The sequence below is a fragment of the Solanum dulcamara genome, chromosome 5, assembly GCF_947179165.1.
Source record: "Solanum dulcamara chromosome 5, daSolDulc1.2, whole genome shotgun sequence".
Taxonomy (NCBI): domain Eukaryota; kingdom Viridiplantae; phylum Streptophyta; class Magnoliopsida; order Solanales; family Solanaceae; genus Solanum; species Solanum dulcamara.
The window spans coordinates 45,762,880-45,787,995 of NC_077241.1; positions in this window are offsets into that span (position 1 = coordinate 45,762,880).

Here is a 25,116-nt window from a genome sequence, read left to right on the forward strand (position 1 = left end):
AGTAGTAAAGGGAGATGGAATGAGAGATAAACCATCCACAAACCATCTATAAAAACTGGCTAAGACCATGAAACTCTGAATATCCGAAGAAGTCAACGATCTAGGCAAATTCTTGACTGCCTCGATCTTTTTTGGATTAACCATAATTTCTTCACTAGAAATGATGTGACCAAGGAAAGAAACTGACCTTAACTAAAATTTACCATTTCTAAAAATTTCATATAAATGATGGTCCTTGAGAATTTTTAACATAATCCTCAATTGATTGGCATACTCTTCCTCACTCCCAGAGTAGATCAGAATATCATCAATGAAGACAATCACAAACATATCCAAGTATTGCTTGAACACCCTGTTCATCAAATCCATAAATATTGTAGGGGAATTTGTTAGTCCAAAACACATAACTAAGAATTTAGAGTGACCATATTGAGTTGTAAAAGCCATCTTCAGAATTTTACATTCCCTTACTCGGAGTTGATGATAACCTAATCGAAAATCAATCTTTGAAAAGTAACTTGCTCCTTGAAGTTGATCGAACAAGTCATCAATTCTTGAAATGGGATACTTATTCTTGATTGTGACCTTGTTCAATTGCCGATAGCTGATGCACATATGAAGGAAACCATCCTTCTGTTTGAAAAAAAAATCAAAGCACTCTATGGAGAGATACTCGGTCTGATGAAAACTTTATCTAGAAAATCCTTCAAATGATCCTTTAATTTTTTCAATTCTATTGGGGCTATTTGATAAAGAGGAATAGAGATAGGTTGAGTATCGGAGAAAAGATCGATACCAAAATATATTTCCCTTTCGGGAGGAATTCCTAGCAGATCAGTTGGGAAAACTTCTGAAAACTCATTAATAATAGGAACTGACTAAAGAGTAGGAGTTTCGAAACTAGTATATCTAACCTCGACTAGATGATAAACGCAACCTTTGGAAATAATTTTATGAGCTTTAAGGCATTAGATGAATTAACCCCTAAACACTTAATTACTACCCTTCCATTCTAGGACTGACTCATTAATAAACTAAAACTTAACCACACAAGATCTACAACATATTAAGGCATAACATGTATGAAACCAATCAATACTGAGAATAACATCAAAATTGATCATATCAAACTCTACCTGATCAACTGAGGTGACTTTATGAAAAACTAAAACTGGAAAATTTTTATAGACTCTTTTAGCCACAACTGAATCACCGACAGGAGTATAGACCAAAAAAGGCTCCAGTAAAATCTCAGGACTAACCATAAATCTCATAGAAAGATAAGGAGTATCAAATGATAGAGTACCCGGATATAATAAATCATAAACATCAAACTCAAAAATACCTTCAACATACCAGCCACAACATCATGGGAATCCTCTACCTCTTGACGAGTCTGAAGAGCATAAAATATATTTTGGCGCCGACGCGACCTAAAGTGGTAGCACACTGATCCGGATGACCAGTAGCCTAAGTCTGAACATGGGGTGTAGCCTTATCACTACACTCCTTTGCATGATAACCCGACTTTTCACAATTATAGCAAAGATCTAAACCCGCTAAGCACTCTTCCTTATAGTTTTTCCCACACTTCTTACATGGAGGGATGGCATGACCACCCAGAGCTTCTCCTTGTGCCTATAGATTTGGCACCTTGTCCTTCTAAAATTTTGGTGCTAGAGTATTTGAAGAACCTTGGCCTTGAACTTTTGACCCTATCAAAAATGACCATTATTACCATCAGATTTGTTTTGCAAAAACCCACCTTCAATCCTATCCTTAAGCTTTTCCTCTTTAATTGTTTGTCATAAGTGAGTCTAGAGATATCAATTTCCCTGATGAGGATAGCTGCTCAAAATTCTTTCATAACCAGCTCTCTCACTCCCGAAGTAAACTTTCTCATTTGGGTAGGAGGGTCCTCTACCAAAGAAGGAGAATACGTGGACAACTTTGTGAACTCGAGGGTATACTCCCTCACACTCATGTTTCCTTGATTAAGGTAGATAAATACCTACACCTTTGCCTCCCTTAACTCAAGTGGGAAGAAGTTGTCCAGAAATGCAACTTTGAACTTTTTCCTACCTATGGGACCCTCTTCAATCCTTTCTGATTTTTCTTGGTTGTACCACACTTGAGTGACACCTTTAGTTTGTAGGCCGCCAATTTTACCTTTTCCTCCGAAGACACTCTAATAATATCCATTATCTTGTACAACTCATCAATAAAGTCTTGGGGATCCTCATCAACCTTGGATCCATGAAAATTGAGAGGGTTCATCCTCGTGAATTCTCAAACCCTTGAAGCTAGAGTAGACATATTTGGAGGATCGACTACTCTTTGGTTTACTTGAGTAGACACAACTTGGTCTAGCATCGAAAAAGCATCTCAGAACTATACATTAGTCACTTTTTCATTCAAAGGGGAATTGGGAGCTTGTGGTTCCTCTTCAACATTCCTTCGAATGAGAGTTCTTCATGGAGGCATGATTATTTAATCACAAAGAGAAAGCATTAGAAAAGGAAACCTTAGAGTTCAACTCTATAGCACGATGAGATCATGAAAAAAGTTAATTGTTTCCTAAGATGCCCGATATCCTCCTATTCATATATGTAGTGTTCTTCACACTGATGAACAAAACTCTACTTGATGCGGTATGTTAGACTCTCTAGGACACTTGAACCTTGTTCTTCAATACCAAGTATGTCACGAACCGACCTAGAGCCTAGCCGTATCATAGCGATTAGAATCTTGAAGGACCCAACCAAGCCATTTAGTATAAAATTCACGAGAATAAATAGTTATATGAGAAATAAAGCTAAATCAACATATGGAAGAAAAATATCAAATAGAACCTAAGTCTCGAATGAGAAAGTGACAACATAGACTCCTTACTATTTAACATCCCTCTAGTACTATATGGGGACGTAAGACAATCTCCTAGATGACCCAAATAGACAACATAAGAGTACTGAAGCAACAACTGTCAAATATGAAAAGAGTATCATGTCCTCGAATTGTGAGTCTTTAACTTTGATGTTTATGCATTGCTTGATTAGGGTGCCAACTTGTCTTTTGTTACTCCTTACATTGATATGAGATTTGATGTGTTCTTCGAAGTATTAATAGAACCTTTTTAGGTTTATACTCCTGTTGGTGATTCGGTATTAGCCAAGAGAACTTATAGAAATTATCTCGTATAGGTGTTGCATAAAGTTATTTCTTGTGACCTTGTTGAACTTGATATGACTGATTTCAACATCCTTCATGGTATGGATTGGTTACATATCGCTTATGCATCTATATGTTGTAAAACTCATGTGGTTAAGTTTCACTTCCTTAATGAGCCTATTCTTGAATGGAAGGGTAATGATCCAGTGGTTAAAGGTCGATTCATCTTATGTATTAAGTCCCAAAAAATGATTTCCAAAGGGTGCATTTATCATATGGTGCAAGTTAGGGACATTGAATCCAAAACTCCTACTCTTGAGTCGGTCCCTATAGTTAATGAGTTCTTTGATGTGTTTTCTGATGATTTGCCCTGTATTCCTCCCGTAAGGGAGATTGACTTTGGCATAAATCTCCTTCTTGATACCCAACCTATCTTTATTCCTTCATACCATATGACTCTAGGGAACTTAAGGAGTTAAAAGAACAATTGAAGGATTTGTTGGATAAGGGTTTTATAAGACCAAGTATTTCACCATGGGGTGCTCCCGTGTTATTTGTTAGGAAGAAAGATGGGTCACTCTGAATGTGTATAGACTACCGACAATAGAATAAGGTCACCACAAAGAACAAATATCCAATCACAAGGATAGAGAAATTATTTGATCAATTATAAGGTGCAAGCTGCATTTCTAAGATTGACCTCCATTTCGGTTATCATCAATTGAGGGTAAGGGAGAGTGATATTCCCAAGATAGCTTTTCGGACAAGGTATGGTAATTTTGAATTTGTAGTAATGTCGTTTGGGTTGACAAATGCTCCCACTATATTCATGGATTTGATGAATTGTATTTTCAATCCATATTTGGATATATTTGTAGTGGTGTTTATTGATGATATCTTGATTTACTCTCGAAATGAGGAAGATCATATGGGTCATTTGAAGATTGTGTTGCAAACATTGAGGGAAAATAAATTATTTCTAAATTTAGTAAGTGCTAATTTTGGCTAAGAGAGTTTGCATTTCTTCTCCTTGTGGTGTCTAGTGATGGTATTAAATTAGATCCAAAGAAAATGGAGGTAGTTAAGAATTGGCCTAGACCATTATCTTCTTCGGACATTAGAAGCTTTTTGGGCTTAGCCGGATACTACAGAAGGTTTGTTGAAGGGTTCTCATCTATTTGTTCTCCTTTAACTAAGTTGACACAAAAGAAGGCAAAATTCTAATGGTCAGAAGAATATGAGAAAAGTTTCCAAATATTGAAAGATCATCTTATGTCAACTCCTATTTTGATATTGCCCGAAGGTTCAGATGGGTTTGTTCTTTATTGTGAGGCTTCATGTGTTGGTTTGGGTTGTGTCTTGATGTAACATGGTAAGTTTATAGACTATGCCTCTTGGAAACTTAACGTACATGAAAGAACTATCCAACCCATGATCTTGAACTTGCGGCAGTTGTGTTTGCATTAAAAATTTGGCGCCATTATCTTTATGGGGTATATGTTGATGTGTTTACCAACTACAGAAGCTTACAATATGTGTTTAGTCAAAGGGATTTGAACCTTAGGCAAAAAGGTGGCTTGAACTCCTAAAAGACCATGACATGAGCGTATTCTACCATCCGGGTAAGGCAAATATTATAGCCGATGCTCTTAGTCGGTTGTCTATGGGTAGTGTTGCACATGTTGAGGAAGGTAAAAGGGAATTGGTCAAAGAGGTCCATAGATTGGCATGTTTAGGTGTGCTTTTGGTTGATTCCAATGATGTAGGAGTTCTTATACATAATGGTTCGGAATCGTCTCTTGCGGCAGACGTCAAGGCCAAACAAGACAATGATCCAATTTTGGTTGAATTGAAGAAGTCAGTTGCCAAAAAATCCATCAAGGCTTTATCCCTAGGAGAAAATGGGGTACTACGTTATCAAGGTCGGTTATGTGTTCCAAATGTTGATAGAATAAGAGAGTTGATATTGAATGAGGCCTATAGTTCTCAGTATTCAATTCATCTAAGTTCCACTAAGATATATTGTGACTTGAGGGAAGTGTATTGGTGGAATGGCAGGAAGAAGGACATAGTGAAGTTTGTGGCTAAGTGTCCTAATTGCCAATAAGTGAAAGTTGAACATCATAGGTCAGGAGGTCTAGCTCAAGAAATCAAAATTCCTACATAGAAGTGGGAAAATGTGAATATGGACTTTGTCACTGGTTTTCCTCGTACTAGAAGACAACATGATTCTATTTGGGTCATTGTGGATCGAATGACCAAATCGGTGCATTTTCTACCGATCAAAACTTCTTATGGTGCCAAAGATTATGCTAAGTTGTACATTTGAGAACTTGTGAAACTTCATGGTGTTCCTTTGTCAATTATATAGGATAGAGGTACTCAATTTAGTTAAAATTTTTGGAAGTCATTTCAGAAAGGTCTTGACACTAAAGTCAAGCTAAGTACCACTTTTTATCCTCAAACCAATGGACAAGCCGAGAGAACAATTCAAACCTTGGAGGATATGTTAAAGGAATATGTGATTGACCTTAGATGAAGTTGGGATGACCATTTTCCATTGATTGAGTTTGCCTACAATAATAGTTATCACTCTAGCATCCAAATAGCTCCTTTTGAAGCCTTGTACGGGAGAAGATATAGGTCTCCGGTGGCGTGGTTTGAAGTTGGTGAGATGGCATTTATTGGTTCAGATTTGGTAATTGATGCAATAGAGAAAGTAAGGCTCATAAGAAAAAGATTGAAAATGAGTCAAAGTTGTCAAAAGTGCTATTCGGACACTAGGTGAAGAGAGCTTAAATTTGATATGGATGATATGGTGTATTTGAAGATTTTACCTATAAAAGGGGTAATACTGTTTGGTAAGAAAGGGAAGTTGAGCCCTATATATATAGGACCTTATAGGGTATTGAAGCGCATTGGCAAGGTAGCATATGAGTTAGACTTTCCACTTGAGTTGGCTTTGGTTCATCCGGTATTTCATGTGTCGATGTTGAGGAAGTTTGTGGGTGATCCAAATTCTATTGTGCCAAGGGAGAATGTGAGTATTGAAGAGAATTTGACTTATCAGGATATACCAATTGAGATTTTAGACCGAAAAGTGAAGAGGCTGAGAAATAAAGATGTTGCATCTGTCAAATTGTTATGGAGGATTCAATAAGTAGAGAGTGCTACGTGGGAAGCGGAATCAGACATGATAAAGTGATATCCTTATCTCTTTCCTTTCACTCAAGCCTAAAGGTACTAAGTTGCTCATAATCAAATCGATTAAACTTTTACACTTCAGTTCCATATATCATTCATATGCATGCATGTTTCATGAAAGCGATTTCTCTAAAGGACTATGTCTTATGTTAAGTATGAAGTTTACATGTTATATGCATTTTTTTTAAAGTGTCCCCATGACCATGTTGTGTTTCTAAATCTTTTTTCTATGTCTTTTCTGAATTAGTTGAATCTCATTTGAGGATCAATGTTCCTAAGGAAGAGATATTGTAACAATCCTCAAAATGCACAAGTGCCTTAAGAAATGCCTTGGAAATAGGCTGCTCATGTAATGCATTATACTTAATCTTTTTGGAAAATCCGAGTTTGGAATATCGGTCATGGGGTCAAAACCTGTGGGAAAAAGGTCTCAGTGGATTTTTAGGACCCGTATATTGGAAGATAGATTTTCGAAGAAACTACACGAAAGAAAATGGTCCACGACAAGTCTGCATCACGGATCTGATAAGGATTTTCTGGCCGAGTTGGGTTTTTAGTAAGGGCATTTTAGACTTTTCTCTAATTATTAGCTAATGAACCTAGATTTCTTTAGGACCTAATGCAGCTCTATAAATTGACCTAAACCTCTAATTCTATTCATTCTCCTACAATTCACCTACTCAAATATTTCTCTCTCTACAAAAGACTCTCAAGGACTCCATTGAAGACATCAAGTAAATTTACTCAAGCTCTCCATCAAAACTCTCAAGTTTTTCAAAATATATGGCATTCTAACTTAAGGTATGTGGGTATTGATTCATGAATTCTTTCATCCATGAAGCCCAATCAATTTTTCAAGGTTTTCTATCAAATTAAAGTATGATATTTTATGGGTTTTATGATCTCTATTCCTATTGCATGAATTATGATTGAAAATATAATCATGAGTCTATTTTGATATAAATTGATTGTTATTGCATTAAATTGAAGAGTTTTTTCTTGAATTCTTCTATTTTGATCTCTAGTATTCATGATGTAAATTATGAGTATTTTGAATTATACTTCCATGGGATATTATCTATATGAATTATGTATGGGCAGATATAAAACTTCTGATCATGCATGTTTTCAAGTCAATTACATGATTTTCAAAGTCAATTTATGCAATTGAGTTCTACTCTAAGTTCAAGGTATGAATTTCATGCAACTTATGAAGTAAGGTGACTTAGGTCCCTATGTGGTGACCTAAGGCCTAAAAGATGACTTAGGGTCCTATGTGGTGACCTAAGGCCTAAAAGGCGACTTAGGGCCCTATGTGGTGACCTAAGGCCTAATGATATAAATTATGCAAATATGATTATAATGATGAAAGGAAAATTCTCACATTACAAGTATGTTATGAAAATAAGCTACTCTATAATATCAAACCTATGATCATGCTATGATATATGTAATTATAATTTCTATGCTATGCATGTATTCCATGGTATTTGACTTAACACTGAGTGGACGTGAGGTGGGGGGCCTAATAAAAGCCTTAGTAGTAGCCTCATATCCCATAAGCTATGTGTCACCGTAGGTTGCCTTCATAGCTATTGGATCCATATATAGCGTATGTATGACCCGCCTAGCGGGGTAGAGTCTACTTTGGCAAGTAGATTCCTCTTTTGTTCATTGTATGAGGAGAAAATGGGATTTGATGTTATATTTCACATGGTATTATTCTCGGTTATGGTTCCTATCCCATATATGTATGATCTCTTAAGTATGTTATGATTTTGAATTTATTCTTTTAAATGCTTTGGTCAATATAATTTTCTTATGACTTTACTTATTCCATCTTATCAGGTGTTTTACTTGAACTTTGCATTCCATGATTTACATTGTATGTCATGCCCTCAAACTTAGTACATTCTAACGTCCTATTGCATACTTTTCCTATATTTTCTCATAATGTAGGGGTTGAAGTTGAAGATCATACTCATCTACGTGGCTAGTTAAGCTTCCCTATTTAGCGGCGTTGTGGTGAATCCTTATTTATCGGGGACTAGTTGTTGAGTCAGTGATTGTTTTCAAAGACTTTTTTATGTTTCATATTGACGGTGAGCTAGGGACATGTCTTAACCCCCTCCCATATTCATGAGTAGAGGCATATAGTTGGACAAATGTTTTGAGTCTATGTTGTCATGTGACATTCTTTATTTAATATATCTATGGTTTAGACTCTCTTATGATATTTCCGCTTTTTACTTTACCTTACGAATGCTTATGATATGTACAAGAGGCTTGGTTAGAGTCCTTCAGGGTTTCAATCGCCGTGTTATGACCAGTTTCTAGGTCGGGTCGTGACAATCATGTAACTCATGATATATGGGTGTAGACCTTCTACCATTACATATATTTACTAAAAAAATATCTTTAGGGTCTAACTTGCCCTATCATTAACTTGCTTGAAACATCATAAAATCATCATTCATAAACTTCTTTTCATAAAGCATCTTTGAACTCATTCGTAAAGTTGTCATGAAATAATCTGAAGATTATGATCATATCTCATAAATCATAGTTGAAACTAGCATGTAGCATGGTTCATTGAAATTCAACTTGAAATCATGCAATTTGATGTGAATTATACATAATTAGGCTAATAGCATTGAAGTATATTATAATTTACAAGACCCAATGAAATCATGTAATTAGGGCTTTTAATTGAAGAAATATTTGGGATTCTATGGGTGAAAGGTACCCATGGATGAAGTCACACATACCCTAATCTTTTTGAGCCCCAAATTTAAGAGAATGTAAGTTTGACCTTGAAGAAATCCTAAATTGCTTAAGGAAGAAGGAGACTCTTAAGAGGAAACTTGGGAGAGAAGATTTTGTGATTTTGAGAATTATGGTGAGGATGACAGGGTTAGGGGAAATTAGGTTAGTTAATAAATAAGAATCTAGACTCAAAAACCATCCATATTAATTAATGTAATATGTGAAAATGACCAAAATAAACCCAACTTAAAACTGTAACTGGGCACCTAAATGAGACCTCACCACAGCCCGTGAAGTCTAATACATGTCGTACTCAGGGTCGTGTTTATGAAATTTAAATTGTAGAAGAAGTTCTTTTAGAAGGGGTACCATCACGAGAACCACCACTGTCTGTGAGGGGTAATACGACCCATGGTTGTAGGGATGTGGTCCTCAACTTAGAAAAAAATTGTGTGTCTCTTGGAAAGGTCACAACAGAGGGAACCACGACTCATGGTACCCACCACTGCCTATGGTACCTGTCATGAGCCCTTGCCTATAAGGTTCTGAGTTTCTGAACTTCCACCATGAAAGCACACTATGAACCTTGGTGAGTAGCCAGTGATGGCCTTCATGGTCATCAACTAGTGCCAAAAATTGCACTTTTCTAGAAATTCATATTTTAAGCCTCGTTTTAGTAATTTTCAAATTTCGGGGTCTTACAGAAATGAAAGAGAAAGTAGCTAGAAGGGACAAAAGTGGAAGCCAAGCGTAAAACGAAAGTCTAAATGTGTTAAGGATGGATTGAAAAAAACTATAAAATACATGAAGTGGGAACACCTCCGCATCACGGAGCTAGGAGTTGTAATTTAGCAAGTAAATTGGAAAATTAGTGAAGTAGGTAATATAGCTACATCGTGGAGAAGAAAGAAGTTTTCAAAACCTGAAGTGAAGGAGAAAGTCTGCACTGCGGACCTGGAGGTTTGAATTTTTTCCACGTGTTTTATATTTAACCCGATAAATAGTCGAGTTGTATTATATTATTGAGGATTTAGTCTTTTAATGAGGAGAAAACGACTTGGGTGACTCTAGTGAACTCTAGGGTTATTCTTCTACTCTTCTATTTTCTTAATCTCTTGAATGTTCATTAAATATTTTGGTATGATAATTCGAACAATGAGTAACTAATTTCCCTTATTCTAGGTATGTGGCCACGAGTGACGATATAATATTGATTATCTTTAGGAGAAGACGGGTTATTATATAAGTTATTCTTGCATTCTAATTTTCTTTATTTTAATGTCTGATCAACATTAAGATACACATATTGTCCACTCTTGAACTTGAGAGACGAATGGTGGGATAGAAAAAGAAATGTAAGGAACATGTTCATTCTAGGGCAAAAACTTAGAATGTTTCGCATATAGAATAGAAATATACCTATATGTCTTGTTTGGTTATTAGGAAAGATGATAGCTTAATGCTCTACTGTTGGTTCATGCCTATACCCGCTCAACGATATAGTTAGGTTGTTAATAATAGTAGGCGATTAGAGGTTGAAAGACCCTGATCATAAATTTAACCTTGTGAATTAGTAACTTGATAACCTGACGAATGCTAAAGTAAGAAATATTATGCTTGAACTAAATTTGTCATGCAATGCTGGAATTACTCTCAATTTGTGAAAACCTTGTTTATACTAAATTATTTTATAGTAAATTTTAATTGTCTTAAAATTATTAGTTTAGACCCACTCTTACAACTCTCTTACACAAGCACATTTACTTTAGTTAAACTGAAAAGTGATTATTTGTTAAATTAAAGTCCTTTGAGTTCGATAATCCATCTTGAAAGAGTCACTATTTTATGTGGTTGACCACGTACACTTGCATGTGCTATTTGGGACAAATAATAACAACAACAAGAATTTGTGTAGAATTGATGTAACAGATACTTACGATAGCTAAATAACCAATCTTGAAGTAATGGAAGAACGATGAATCAAGAAGTGAATAGTAATACTAATCATGTTAAAATCCTCAAAATATACTTTGCAATAAAAATTTAACTGTGGACTTGTTCACGGTTAGCATCACGGCCCATACTAATATTAACAATCTGTGAAGACATCCGTGAGCTTTGACTTTATTTTATAGCCGGATTTGGCATTTTCTTTTCATGGGAATCTTCACGTGTCGTACAAATCTTCATGGCCCATAAAGGGTCTCCAAAACATACCTCCAGTGTGTTCTTCACTTTCTTTCCATGGATAAGACCACAGACCGTATAAACTTTCATGGTCCATATAGAATGCCGTAAAGCATGCATTGACATTTTATCTTTAGAAACACATTTCATGGGCAAGTCCACAAACTGCATAGACTTTGACAATCCTTATGAGGTCTCGTGAATGGCCACCAGCTTCAGTTTACAACTTTTATACACCTAGTGCCTTCATACTTACTTTTTCAGCACACTTACACAAACACACATCATATCAACTTAAACTCACTCAAGAACTTATGATAATCGTTTATTTTGGGCGTCGATAGTGCCATAAATTTATGGCACATTAGAGATCAATAAAGCAAACCATTTTTGCTACCTCAACCATGTATGTTGAACTAATTGCTTTAGCTTCTGCTAGTGAGAAAGTAAATTGGTTAAGAAATTTTTTATTTTAGATATCTTATTTTGAAAAATCAATTCTTCCTATGTTATTTCATTGTGATAGCACCGTTGCAATTGATATAGTTCAAAACCGTTATTACAATGGTAAATCCATAAATATAAGGAGGAAATACAGTAATGTGAGATCACATTTGACAAGTGGTACCAAAAATGTTGATTATGTCAAATCTTGTGATAATCTTCCAGATCTTCTAACTAAGGCCTTAACAAGAAAAAAGGTCTATAGCACATCATGAGGGATGGTATTGAAGCCTATAAATCCATAACTCATATATGAGAAAACCCAATCTGGAGACTAGAGATCCTATAACCAAGTTTAATGGAAAAATGAATTATATGATTAATTGTCATGAAATGCACTATTTTTATTCCCTGCTTAGGATGTGAGTGCAATGCTTATTGTATTAAATTATGAAGGTTGAGTTTAAAAAATTTTAATGGAAATTTTTAGCTCATATGGGTGGAGTTTTAAACTTATGGGAGCACTCTCGATAACTTTACCTATGTGAGTGTGGAAGTAGGCCACTTTCTATGATAATTGTGCATATTCTCAAAACCATTCATGAAAATTGCATAGAAGAATGTAGTAATTGTAATGATCCTGAAGTTTATTTTTAGATATCCTAAAAAAATTATAGTTTTATCCATCTTGATATTTATCTCGAGTCATATTTACTTATTTTATGAGATTGGTTTTGTAATCAGATCAAAAAATTGTGAATTTTGGAAATTTTTGTATTTTGAAGGATCCTAAGATGATTTAAGTGGGTTTTGATATCATCCAGAGCTACAAGCCTCATAATAGAATTCTACCAATCCCATCAGCTCCTAAATGTGGAATTTTGTCTAGGATTGTTGTCGTTTTCATTTTTGGAGTAATCATATGGATTTGAGCCTTTGAGTTGGAACTGCAAGTTAATTTATGTCAATATTTGACTTTGATAAACATCTATAGTTTGGATGTTTGAATTGAAATTATGTCAATTTAATTGGATTAAGCTAGTGATTTTAGGTCTACGTAGAGCATCAATTTATTTTTTAGAGGTTCCGAGGGAGTTTTAGTTTTTTAGGATGAAAGTCAGTAAGTTTGTGTTTTTAAAGGGTTATGGGTCAAGGAGACCTTGGATTCGTATTTTGATGGTTTCATTGAATCCAAAATGCCGAGTTTAGTAGGGTAGAGTATCTGCTATGTGTGCACGGGGTTCCAAATGAATTTCAAGGATCTTTTCGGTGATTAATAAATTTCCAAAAGTCGGTGTTTCTTTCCCATTTTACCATTTTTGAAACTCAATAGCTCGTTAGAGGAGATTTTCAAGGGCTTTTCAAGATTGAAATTTTGGGTATGTAATTTAGACTCCAAGCCTTCATTACCCATTACGTATTTCTCAATTTTTACATTTAACCATCAATTTTGACTTCAAACACTCTGGGTTTTTTCAAGAATATGGATTTTTAGTAAATGAGATTTTGAGCTCGTTTTCAACTCTCTTTAGAATTGGTTTTCACCAGAGAGTTACAAAACCTTTGTGTATCACAATTTTATACAAAATTCCAGATTTACTCTAAACCCCCATAATTGACTTTTTGGGTTGAATTGGACCTGATTTTTAAAAGTATCAGTATGGGTATCATTATTCGTGATTTATTATTGGGTTCCTATAATTGTTTAGAATTTGTTGATTCATAGACCCACCATAGGGAAGGGCTGAAGTGTCAAGTTGATTGCTTTCTCTTTTAAGGTAAGAGGACCTCTTTGACCCTTCGTTAAACATATTGAATCTTGTATGCTCTATTTGTGTGAATGAGATTAATTAGAAATGGTGAAGGGTTTAGTAATTAATGCTCATTATTAAATATTGATTGAATTTTATTAATGATATTAAGGGATAAAAAGGAATTCATTGATATAGTAATGCATGGTGTGCAAAGAATGGGTTGAGTGGTTATATTGAATCTCTTTTGATAATGTGATTAGATTAATTATAATTGATGGTCAGTTTGAAAGTTACCATCATCTCATTGAACATTTGTTCATATCTATTTGCATTCATTCAATGAAACTCTTGTAATGTGCTCTATGGAAGTGATGAGAAAAAGGAGACCTGCCATGCCTCATGGTAAATTCATATTGAGAAAAAAAAGACATGCCACACGCTATTATAGATTCATACTAAGAAAGAGAGAATGTACCACACGTCGTGGTAGGTGCATAGACTCATAAATCCCCTATGGGTCCCATCCTGATATTCAACGGGTATGTATCATTGTGTCAGACATGCATCACTCTATATGACATTACATGATATTGCATTGCACTTCACCCGTCGCTTCTTGAACTTTTTGAGTGAATGGTTATGGCCTTGTGGTTATTGAATATGAAATTATGTGATAACAATATGTATGTTTTGAGGTACATATAGTGATATGTTATATTTATGACGTTTTCTGTATATTATGAATTATTAGGTTGGGTTGTCTAATTTTTGTGGAAGTCGTAGCATATGGATGTACGGATAGAGTGTTGGGGATACATGTGTTCTATATTGCTTTACTCAGGGTTAGATAGGGCTGCTTGTTGAGTACCATTGTTGTTTTGTATTCATTATCTTATTTTCTACACTTGTGTAGGTTACAGGCCCGTGACGTCTTGATTACTCCTCCTCTTCATCCGAGGCTTGCTTTTAGAGTTCGTGAGGTAGTTGATAATCATTTCGATAGATGTCATTGACTCTTTTATTATGTACTTGTTCATTATAGAAACAAAGACATTTAGACTTATATTTTTTTGAATCAATTATAATACTTAGAGTCTTGGACACGTGACACTAGATTTTGGGGGCATTTGAGTTATATTTTATTTTCTTCACATTCAAGTTATAATTAGTTCTTAATTCCTTTTTTTATTTACACATTTTGCTTATATAAAGTATTTTAGGATGGCCTGTCTTGTTGGGATAACAAGGGTGCCCTCACACTTGGTTTTTAGGTTGTGATAAATTGGCATGCGATCCCTAGGTTCATAGGTCTAACATGTGTATAAGCCATGTCAAGTAAAGTTTCAAAGATTGGTACATAGATGTTTGTTTCTTATATTCAAGAGGCTATAAAGACTAATCGTAAACTTCTTTTTGTTCATTCATTATTATTGTACGTGGTTACTTTCGCTAGTGTTATCACGTGTTGTTTTTTCAAATGGTCATGATGAGAGCTACTGCTACTGGCAGAGGAGGGGAGGAAGTCCTCGAACATGTCATTGAGAACCCAGATAGAGGTATAGGTAGTGGCCTTCCATGGGAGAGAGAACGTGCCCAGAAGCAGCACCAGCTAATGGCAATATTAGATGTATTACTCTCGAGCCGGAGATGGGTATTGGAAGGGACCAGGTTCCCCTAGAGTATGCTTATCCACCTTTGCTTTAAGACACCTTATTGTGGGTTTTGGGTGTACTTAAGGTATTTACTCTGAGTGGGGGGGGGGGGTGACAGGTACACTATATGGTTTTTAGACTAGAGAAGGGGCTCAGACCTAGATCAATATCAGGTACCGATTGTTTATGTTCCAATAGGACAGCCACAAATGGGTTAGAGGGTCATGGTGACTATTTACTAGTGGTTGGAGCATAGGGTTCCCCTTTGCTTTTTTTTCTTACGTTAAGCACTGTTTTTATGAGAAGTTCAGAAGGTTGAGATTCAAAAGTTTGAGGACGGATAGTCTTTTAGTTGCAGAGCAAGAGAATCATTTTTATCAGTTGTCTAGACATGACCTAATGAGGCCAAAGGATCTGCAGATTTGTGGGGAGATTGTCTTACACCATTCATTTGGCAGTTTTTAGGTCACCCATGAGGGATCTTTCTTTTATTCCATAGTAGGAGCCACCAAAGAGGTGGAGTTGATAGAGCATGAGGAGTTTGGGGATATTAAGAGAACCCATAATTTCGGTCAGTTTTCTAGTGCCTCATTTGGAGGTAGGGGATCCTTCAGGAGGGGTGGTTCCTTATAGCGCTATTTTCTAGTTCATTCAGCCATGTTGGCATCTGAGGGTGGTCAGACATCTTATGGTCACTATAGTTCAGGTTTGAGTTATCATGGTTCACAATAGTAGTCTGTGGGGCAAGACATTTATAGTGGTTTATTCAGATTGTCATAACAGTCTTCATACCAAAGACATTATTATGGTTGCAGAGACCGAATCATCTCATGTGGTAGTGCCATACATAGGGCAGGGGAAGACTCTAGCGTAGTTTTTCAGTTCCATCTAGATCACCGGAACCTTAGGCTAGACGTCGAGGCAGAAATCATACAGATAGAGGTGATCGTACTCCAAGAAGAGGTGTGAGTGGTGATATGACTCCGCAAAGCGGAGGTACAAATATGACTCAGGCTGGAAGTGGTAGAGGGGGTCATTGTTATACTTTTCCACGGAGAGTTGAGGTCGAGGCTTAAAATGTAGTTATCACAAATATCACATAGATCTTCAATCAATCTACGTGTGTATTGTTCAATCTAGGATCTACATTCGCTTATGTGTTTACCTATTTTCTACTGGATTTTCTTTGATGAGTGAGCGTATGTCTATGAAAAATTGTGTTTTTACCCCCGTAGATGAGTCCTTCATGGTAGATCAAGTGTATTGTCATGACCCGACCTAAGGCCTAATCGTAACATGGAGATTGGAAACTCGAAAGGACTCCAACCAAGACTCTTGTACATATCATAAGCATACATAAAGTAAAGCAAAAGTGGAAATATAATAAAAGAGTCTAAACTATAAATAGAAATTTAAGAACGTCACATGACAAAATAAACTTATAATATTTGTCCAACTAGATGCTTCTACTCATGAATATTGGCGGGGGCTAAGACATGTCGCTAGCTCAACCTCAATATAAAACATAGAAAAAGTCTTTGAAAATAATAACTAACTTGATAACTAGTCCCAGATAAATGAGGACTCACTACAAACATTACTGGATAGAAAAGCTTAACTAGCCATGTAGATGAGTATAATCTTCAAACTCAACCCCTACATTATGAGACAATGTAGGCAAAAAGTATGCATTAGTATGTTGGAATGTACTAAGTATGAGGGCGTGACATACAATGTAAATCTTGAATGCAATGGTCAAGTAAATCTCATGATAAGATGAGGTAAGTAAAGTCATGAGAAAATCATTTTGACCAAAGCATATATAAAGAATAATTTAAAATCATAGCATACATAAGAGATCATACATATGTGGGATAGGAACCATAACCAACAATAAGACCATGCGAGCTATAACATGGAATTTCATTGTCTCCCCATACAACAAAGAAAAAGGGGAATCTACTTGCGAAGGTAGACTCTACCCCGCTAGGTGGGTCATACATATGCTATATGTCGATCCAATAGCTAGGCCATGAAGGAAACCTATGATCGCACGTAGTTTATGGGACATGAGGCTGCTACTAAGGCATTTGGTAGGGCCCCCACCTCAAGTCCACTCAATGCTAAGTCAAATCCCACGGAATACATGTATAGCATAGAATTCATAATTTTGATATATCATAGTCATGATCATAGGTTTGAAATCATAGAGTAGCTCATTTTCATAACATACTTGTAATGTGAGAATTGTTCTTTCATCATTATAAATATATATTTGCATAATTCATATCGTTAGGCCTTAGGTCACCACATAGGGCCCTAAGTCACCTTTTAGGGCTTAGGTCACCACATAGAGATCTAAGTCACCTTACTTCATAACTTGCATGAAATTTATACCTTGAACTTAGAGTAGAACTCAATTGCATAATTAATTGACTTTGAAAATCATGTAATTGACTTGAAAACATGCATGATTAGAAATTTTATATCAGCCCATACATAATTCCTATAGATAATATCCCATGGAAGTATAATTCAAAATACTCATAATTTACATCATGAATTCTAGAGATCAAAATATGAGAATTCAAGGAAAAACTCTTCAATTTAATGCAATAACCATCAATTTATATCAAAATAGACTCGTGATCATACTTTAAACCATAATTAATGCAATAAGAATAAAGATAATAAAATCCATAAAATACCATATTTTAATTTGATAGAAAACCTTGAGAAATTGATTGGGCTTCATGGATAAAAGAATCCATGAATCAATACCCACATATCTTAAGTGAGAAAACCAAATAATTTGGAAGAACTTGAGAGGTTTTGATGGAGATCTTGAGTTAATTTACTTGAAGTCTTCAATGTAGCCCTTGAGAGTCTTTTGTAGAGAGAGAAATATTTGAGTAGGTGAATTATAAAAGAATAAATAGAGTTAGAGGATTAGGTCAATTTATAGAGCTGAATTAGGTCCTAAAAACGTCTAGGTTCATTAGCTAACAATTAGAAAAAAAATCTAAAGTGCCCTTACTAAGTACTAAATTTGGCCAGAAAACCACTGCTTGGTTCACGATGTGGAGGTGACCAAGTCCGCGATATGGACTTGTCATGCACCTTACTGGTTTGTACAGTTCCTTAGAGAAATCTATATTTCGATCTATGGGTCCTAAAAATCCATCGAGACTATTTTCTATATATGTTGACCCCTTGATCAATATTGCGAACTTGAATTTCCAAATGATTAAGGATGATGCATTACATGAGCGGCCTATTCCCAAGGCATTCTTAAGGCACTTATGAGCATTTTGAGGGATATTACATGTATCAATCCTTTTATGTTACTTTGGTAGTGTATGACACTTTGATAGACTTGATCATATTGGGGATGGTAGATTTTGTTGTCATGTTAGATATGGATTGGATCTCTCGTTATCATGCTATTCTTGATTGTCATGCTAAGACGTGAAGTTATTGATGCCAGGTATCTTGATGATTGAGTGTAACAGTTCTAGTGGTTCTTATCCTTGTAAGTTTATTTTCTTTGTCCGCACCCAACAGTTAGTTGATAGCGGGTGTTTGTCCTATTTCACCTTTATTCAAGATATTAGTGTTGATTTACCTCTAATGGAGTCTGTTCTGATTGTCTAGGAGTTTCCAAACATATTCCCTACTGATCTTTCAGGTGTTCCTCCTGATAGGGATATTGACTTTATTATTGATTTGGTGTCGTGCACCAAACTTATTTCTATTCTTCCACATTGTATGGCTCTAAAAAAGTTGAAGGAGTTGAAGGACCAGTTGCAGGATTTATTAACTAAAGAGTCCATTTTCCCTAGAGTATCATCATGAGATGCATCGGTTTTATTTGCGAAGAAGAAAGATGGAACTATGAGGATGTGCATTGATTATAGATAGTTGAACAAGGTTACTTTTAAAACGAGTATCCTCTTCCATGCATCGATGATGTATTTGATCAACTTCAAGGGGTGAAAATATTCTCCTTGATTGACTTGAGATCAAGTTATCATCATTTGAGGATTAGGCCATTAGATGTCCTTAAGATAGCTTATCAAACTTTTTATGGCTATTATAAGTTTTTGGTGATGTCATTTGGTTTGACTAATGCCTAGAAAACCTTTATGAAGCTGATGAATGGGTGTTTCACTCGTACCTGGATTCCTATATGATTGTATGTATTAATGACATCTTTGTGTATTCCAAGACCAAAACTGATCATGTTCACCATTTGAGGATAGTGCTTCAGAGGTTGGGAGAGCATAAGTTGTAAGTAAAATTTTCCAAGACTGTGTTTTGGCTCGATTTAGTAGTATTCTTGGGACACTTGGTATCCAAGAAGAGTATTAGAGTGAATCCAGCTAAGATTGAAGTGGTTAGGGGTTGGATGAGGCCTACCTCCCATACTGAGATTCATAGTTTTGTTAGGTTGGTTGGTTACTATAGAAGGTTCATCCAGGGATTCACTTTTATTGTATCCCTATTGACTAGGCTGACTTAGAAGAAGGTGGATTTCCAGTGGTCCGAGGAGTATGAGGCAAGCTTTCAAATGCTCAAGACTTTGTTGACTTCAGCCCCAGTTTTGACTCTACCCAAAGAGGATGTCGGTTTCACTATATATTGTGATGCATCGAGATTTGGCTTAAGTGGTGTATTGATGCAAAAAGGAAGGTAATTTCATATACTTCTAGGAAAATGAAGGCTCATGAGAGGAACTACCCTACAAATGCTTTGGAGTTGGTGGCTAAAGTATTTGTATTGAAGTTGTGGCATCATTATTTATATGGGGTGCATTATGAGGTCTTCCCTGATCATAGGAGCTCTCAGTACATATTTAGTTAGAGAGAACAAAATTTTAGGCAGCGTAGATTGTTGGAGTTGTTGAAAGACTATGACATGACTATCTTATATCATCCCGGCAAGGCAAATATAGTAGATGATGCCTTTATTAGGAAGTCTTCCGGTATGGTAAGCCTTGCCTCAATTCTACTTGAGGAGCAATTATTGGCTAGAGATATTTAGAGGTTGGCTAATAGACTTGTTCGGTTGCATATTTTAGAGGATGGTGGTGTCTAGCCATTATGGAGGCACATTCTTCCATTGTTAAGCAGATTATGGAAAGACAGTTTGAGGATGAAAAGTTTTGTGTTAATTGAGACAAAGTGTTAAGAGGTGAAGCTAAGGAAGTGGTACTTGATTCTAAAGGTGTATTAACGATTAGAGGTAGTATTTATGTGCCTAAGATGGGTAATTTGACTATTGATTTTTGAGGAGGCGCATTTTTTGAGGTGCTATATTGTCATGCCCCAGGAGGGTACCCTAGACGTGACCGGCACTTGAAAGCCATTTCTAGCCTTCAAGCGAACCACCTGATTCAGTCACACTATCATTCAATCACATTTACTCAATGGAGGATTCAACCATAAACAAACTATTCACATTATGGGGGCCGAAAGCCAAACACTATCAACTCAACAAAACAAATATAATAAGACTCCTCAAAATAACAGTCCAACCTCCCCACACTCTAGTCTATGAAGCCTCTATCAAAGTCTAGGAGGTTCCAATCACAAGCCCATGGCTACCAACAATCAAAATAAAGGAAACAACAAAAAACTATACAGGGAGCTCAACATCCTCCGAAAACTAGGAAGACTCACCAAGTAGCTGGAAGTGTGAAGATCTTCAACGGTGCGCCGATTGATGATCTCTGGTACTTGTCTATGCATCATGAAATGATGCAGGCCAAATGGCATCAGTTTGTGGAATGTACGAGTATGTAAAATGGCTGAATAAAATAAAATCAGAAAAGGATCAACGAACTCAGAAAGTCTCAACTCATAAATAAGTAACAACTCACTCAAGTGTCCTAAGTCTAACAAGAAATAGTTTAGATGGGACCAAATCACATGCCACTCAACTCAACTGATTCAGAGTACTATCAAGACCTAAATGGGAGTTTCACTTATCCGACAACCATCACTTATGAGCCAGTGATAGTACAACAAGCTGACATTGTTGCCATGTCCATCCATACCTTGCTAGGGCATGAACTCCTCCCTAATCATGGATTCCATCGATTAGTCAAGTCCTATCATTTCAGGACAATAAAATGGGAAACATCTGACTTTAACGGTTTGATCCCACGGAAAACATCCGACTTTAACGGTTCCATCCCTACCTACATTGGCGGCGTAGTTTGGGGTTCGAGTATAGACTATACCCTTACCTGCTTCGGTGCTTGATACTCCTCTCATGACTCCATGCTCATAAGACTCCATCAAATCATCTCAAACAAGCCCTCACGGCTAGTTTCATTTATAACCTTGCCAACTCATCAACTCTATCCTCAATTCAACTCAATCGAGTCATAATGGCAAGTCTCATTTAGTACCTTGTCCACTCGTCAATTCTATCCTCCAATCAACTCAATCAAGCCTAAATTAGATATGCATTTATAACATCCCACAAACATAACAAACCATTCCTCTCTTCATTTATCACATCCTTAGGACTCATCCCAACTCTAAGGTTTTAAACCAACAATTCAAAAGGAATAACACATTTAAGGAAATTGACATATTCAACATAAACACATGGTTAAGGAAATCAACCGAGCGTATTAACAAACCATCTCCATCAACTCATGCTAACATGAAGGTTTTAGAAATTCTTAGCTCAACAACTTCAATACAATAAGAATCAAATTAATAGGAGACAAGACTCATTCAAACATAAACCATATCAAGAAACTCCATTCTCATGGACATCTAACCTCAAAGAAGAGTAGGGCACATGGGTGGACTCAACCCATGCTTTGAATAGCCTTACATACCTTAGAATAGATTCTTGAAGAAACCTTGTTATTAGGTCTTCAATGGAAACTTGGAGTCTTGAAGCTCTTGGAATAATTCCTTGTTCGAAATGGAGAAGAAGAAGAAGAAGAAGAGAGGGATTTCTAGGGCTTTTTAGAGAGAGAGGGAGAGGCTGAAAAATGGTCCCAAAACGCCCAAGGCTCGAGTATATATAATTTGGGACAATTCCCAAATTGCCCTTTCTCCAAAATTCTGAAAAAATATGCTGAAAATGATCCTGGTGCGATAGTGGCACGTCGCGCCATTGCAGCGCCAGGTCGATTAGGCCTAAAACCTGCACATCTATTAGTGGTGCGTCGTGCCAAGGACTAAACTACTGAGGCATGTTCTTGGCGCGATGTGGCGCATCGCGCCCTTATAGCGCCAAGGCCATATTTTTTGGGTTCTGGAAAATAGGCTTGAAAACCCTGCACATCTCGTAGTGGCATGCCGCGCCAGGGACCAAACTACTGAGGCGTGTTCCTGGCACGATAGTGGTGCATCGCGCCACTGCGGCGCCAAGCCCAGATTCCCAGCAGTTGCAACCCAGGCCTAAAATTCCTGTCGTGCTAGTTTGTCTTAGGATCGTCATATCTTTTGACTCCGAACTTCAAAAATTACATAATTGGTGGCGTTGGAAAGAAGACTTGATGAACTTTAATTTAATAGGTCGTGGGCCACCCTGATTGTCGTCTTTCAAAAGGTAGGGTCGTTAGAAGTCGACCCCTTATATGAACTCATCCTAAAACTTAGTCATGATGAATCTTTTGGACTTAGCTTGGTCCTAGGGGTCCTTTGTAACCCCACATCACCTCTAACACTGCTTAATTTCTCAGGGACTCATCTTAACTCATGCATATACTTCACTATACTTAAGTTCGACCCTACCCATATACAAGAAGGGTCCGAATCTTAGGGAAAACAATTGAGGGGTATTATATTATCTCCCCCTTGGGATCATTCGTCCTCGAATGACGAGTAACCAAGAATGGACTCAGGGTACAAAGCACAATCAGAATTCAGTCATTCAACCAATCAAAATCATCAAACTAATTACCAATCAAACTCATAATATGCAAACAAATTCAAGTCAAGGAAATGGACATTACCTTCAACATTCTCGTCGGTAGGCACGAATAGATGTGGATATTTAGATTTCATGTCTTCCTCCGCTTCCCATGTGGCTTCCTCAACAAATTGATTTCTCCACAGGACTTTAACTGAGGTGATCTCTTTGTTCCTCAATTTACGGATTTGGCGATCAAGAATTTGGACTGGGACCTCTTCATAGGATAAGCTATCCGTAACTTCAATACTATCAATGGGGACTACCAATGAGGGATCGCCTAAGCACTTCTTCAACATTGAGACGTGGAATACCAGATGAATAAAGTGTAGCTCTGAAGGTAACTCAACCTCATAGGCAACACTCCTAATCAGCCTTGAAATCTGGTAAGGACCAATATATCGAGGACTGAGCTTCCCCTTCCTTCCAAACCTCATGACGCCCTTTATGGGTGACACTTTCAAGTATACACAATAACCCACCTCAAACTCTATGTCTCTCCTCCTCACATCGTTGTAAGATTTTTGGTGGCTTTGGGCTGTCTTTAGCCTTTCTTGAATGACTCTCACCTTTTCCATGGCTTGGTGAATAAAATCGGTCCCAATCAACTCAACTTCACCAACTTCAAACCATCCAATTGGCGATCTACACCTCCTCCCATACAAAGCTTCAAAAGGAGCCATTTGAATGCTTGCATGATAGCTATTATTATATGCAAACTCTATAAGAGGTAAGTGATTGTCCCAATTTCCTTTGAAGTCAAGCACACATGCCCTCAACATATCTTCCAATGTGTGGATGGTGCGCTCTGCTTGTCCATCTGTCATGGGATAAAAGGCCATACTCAAGTTCACCTTCGAACCTAATCCCTTCTGAAAGGATTTCCAAAATTGAGAAGTGAATTGAGCTCCTTTGTCTGAGATGATAGACAAGGGAACCCCATGAAATCTGACGATCTCTTGAATGTATAACCTTGCATAATCTTCTGCGGTGTCGGTGGTCTTAACTGCCAAGGAGTGGGCTGATTTCATCATTCTATCCACAATCACCCAAATTGAATTATGTTATTTTTGGGACCTCGGCAAACCCGTAATAAAGTCCATGTTGAGCACCTCCCACTTCCATTCTGGAATTTCTATATTTTAAGCTAAGCCACATGGTCGTTGATGCTCAACTTTCACCTGTTTGCAATTCAGGCACTTAGAGACAAATTCCATAATATCTCTCTTCATCTCACTCCACCAATAGATTTACCTCAAGTCATGGTACATTTTTGTCGAGCCCAGATGAATAGAGTATCTAGAACTATGCGCTTCGGCCATAATCCTCTCTTGAACATCATCGACATCAGGTATACACAATCTATTTTGGTACCTCAACACACCATCTGTCCCTTTGGTAAAAACCATTACCTCTTGTTTGTGAACAACTCCCTTCAATTGGAGAAGGAAAGGATCTTGGTCTAGTTTCTCTTTTACCTCTGCCACAAGTGAGGATGTAGACCTATCCTGAACAGTAACTCCGCCTTCATTGTTCTCTTCCAGACGAACTCCCAATCGGGCTAATCTATATACCTCCTTTGCCAATTCCCTCCTTCCCTCCTCTACATGGGTAGTGCTACCCATAGACAACCTGCTAAGAGCATCAGCAACAACATTAGCTTTACCTGCGTGGTAGAGGATGCTCATATTATAGTCTTTGAGTAGTTCAAGCCACCTCTTTTGCCTCAGGTTGAGTTCCTTCTGACTGAAGATGTATTGTAAGCTCTTGTGATTGGTGAATACATAAACATGCACTCCATACAAGTAGTGATACCAAACTTTAAGTGCAAATACCACCGCTGCCAGCTCAAGGTCATGAGTTGGGTAATTCCTCTCGTGAATCTTAAACTATATTAAAGCATAGGCTATTACCTTCCCCCTCTGCATCAACACGCAACCCAAACCAATTCTAGATGTATCACAATAGATCATAAAGCCCTCTGTTCCATCGGGCAAAGT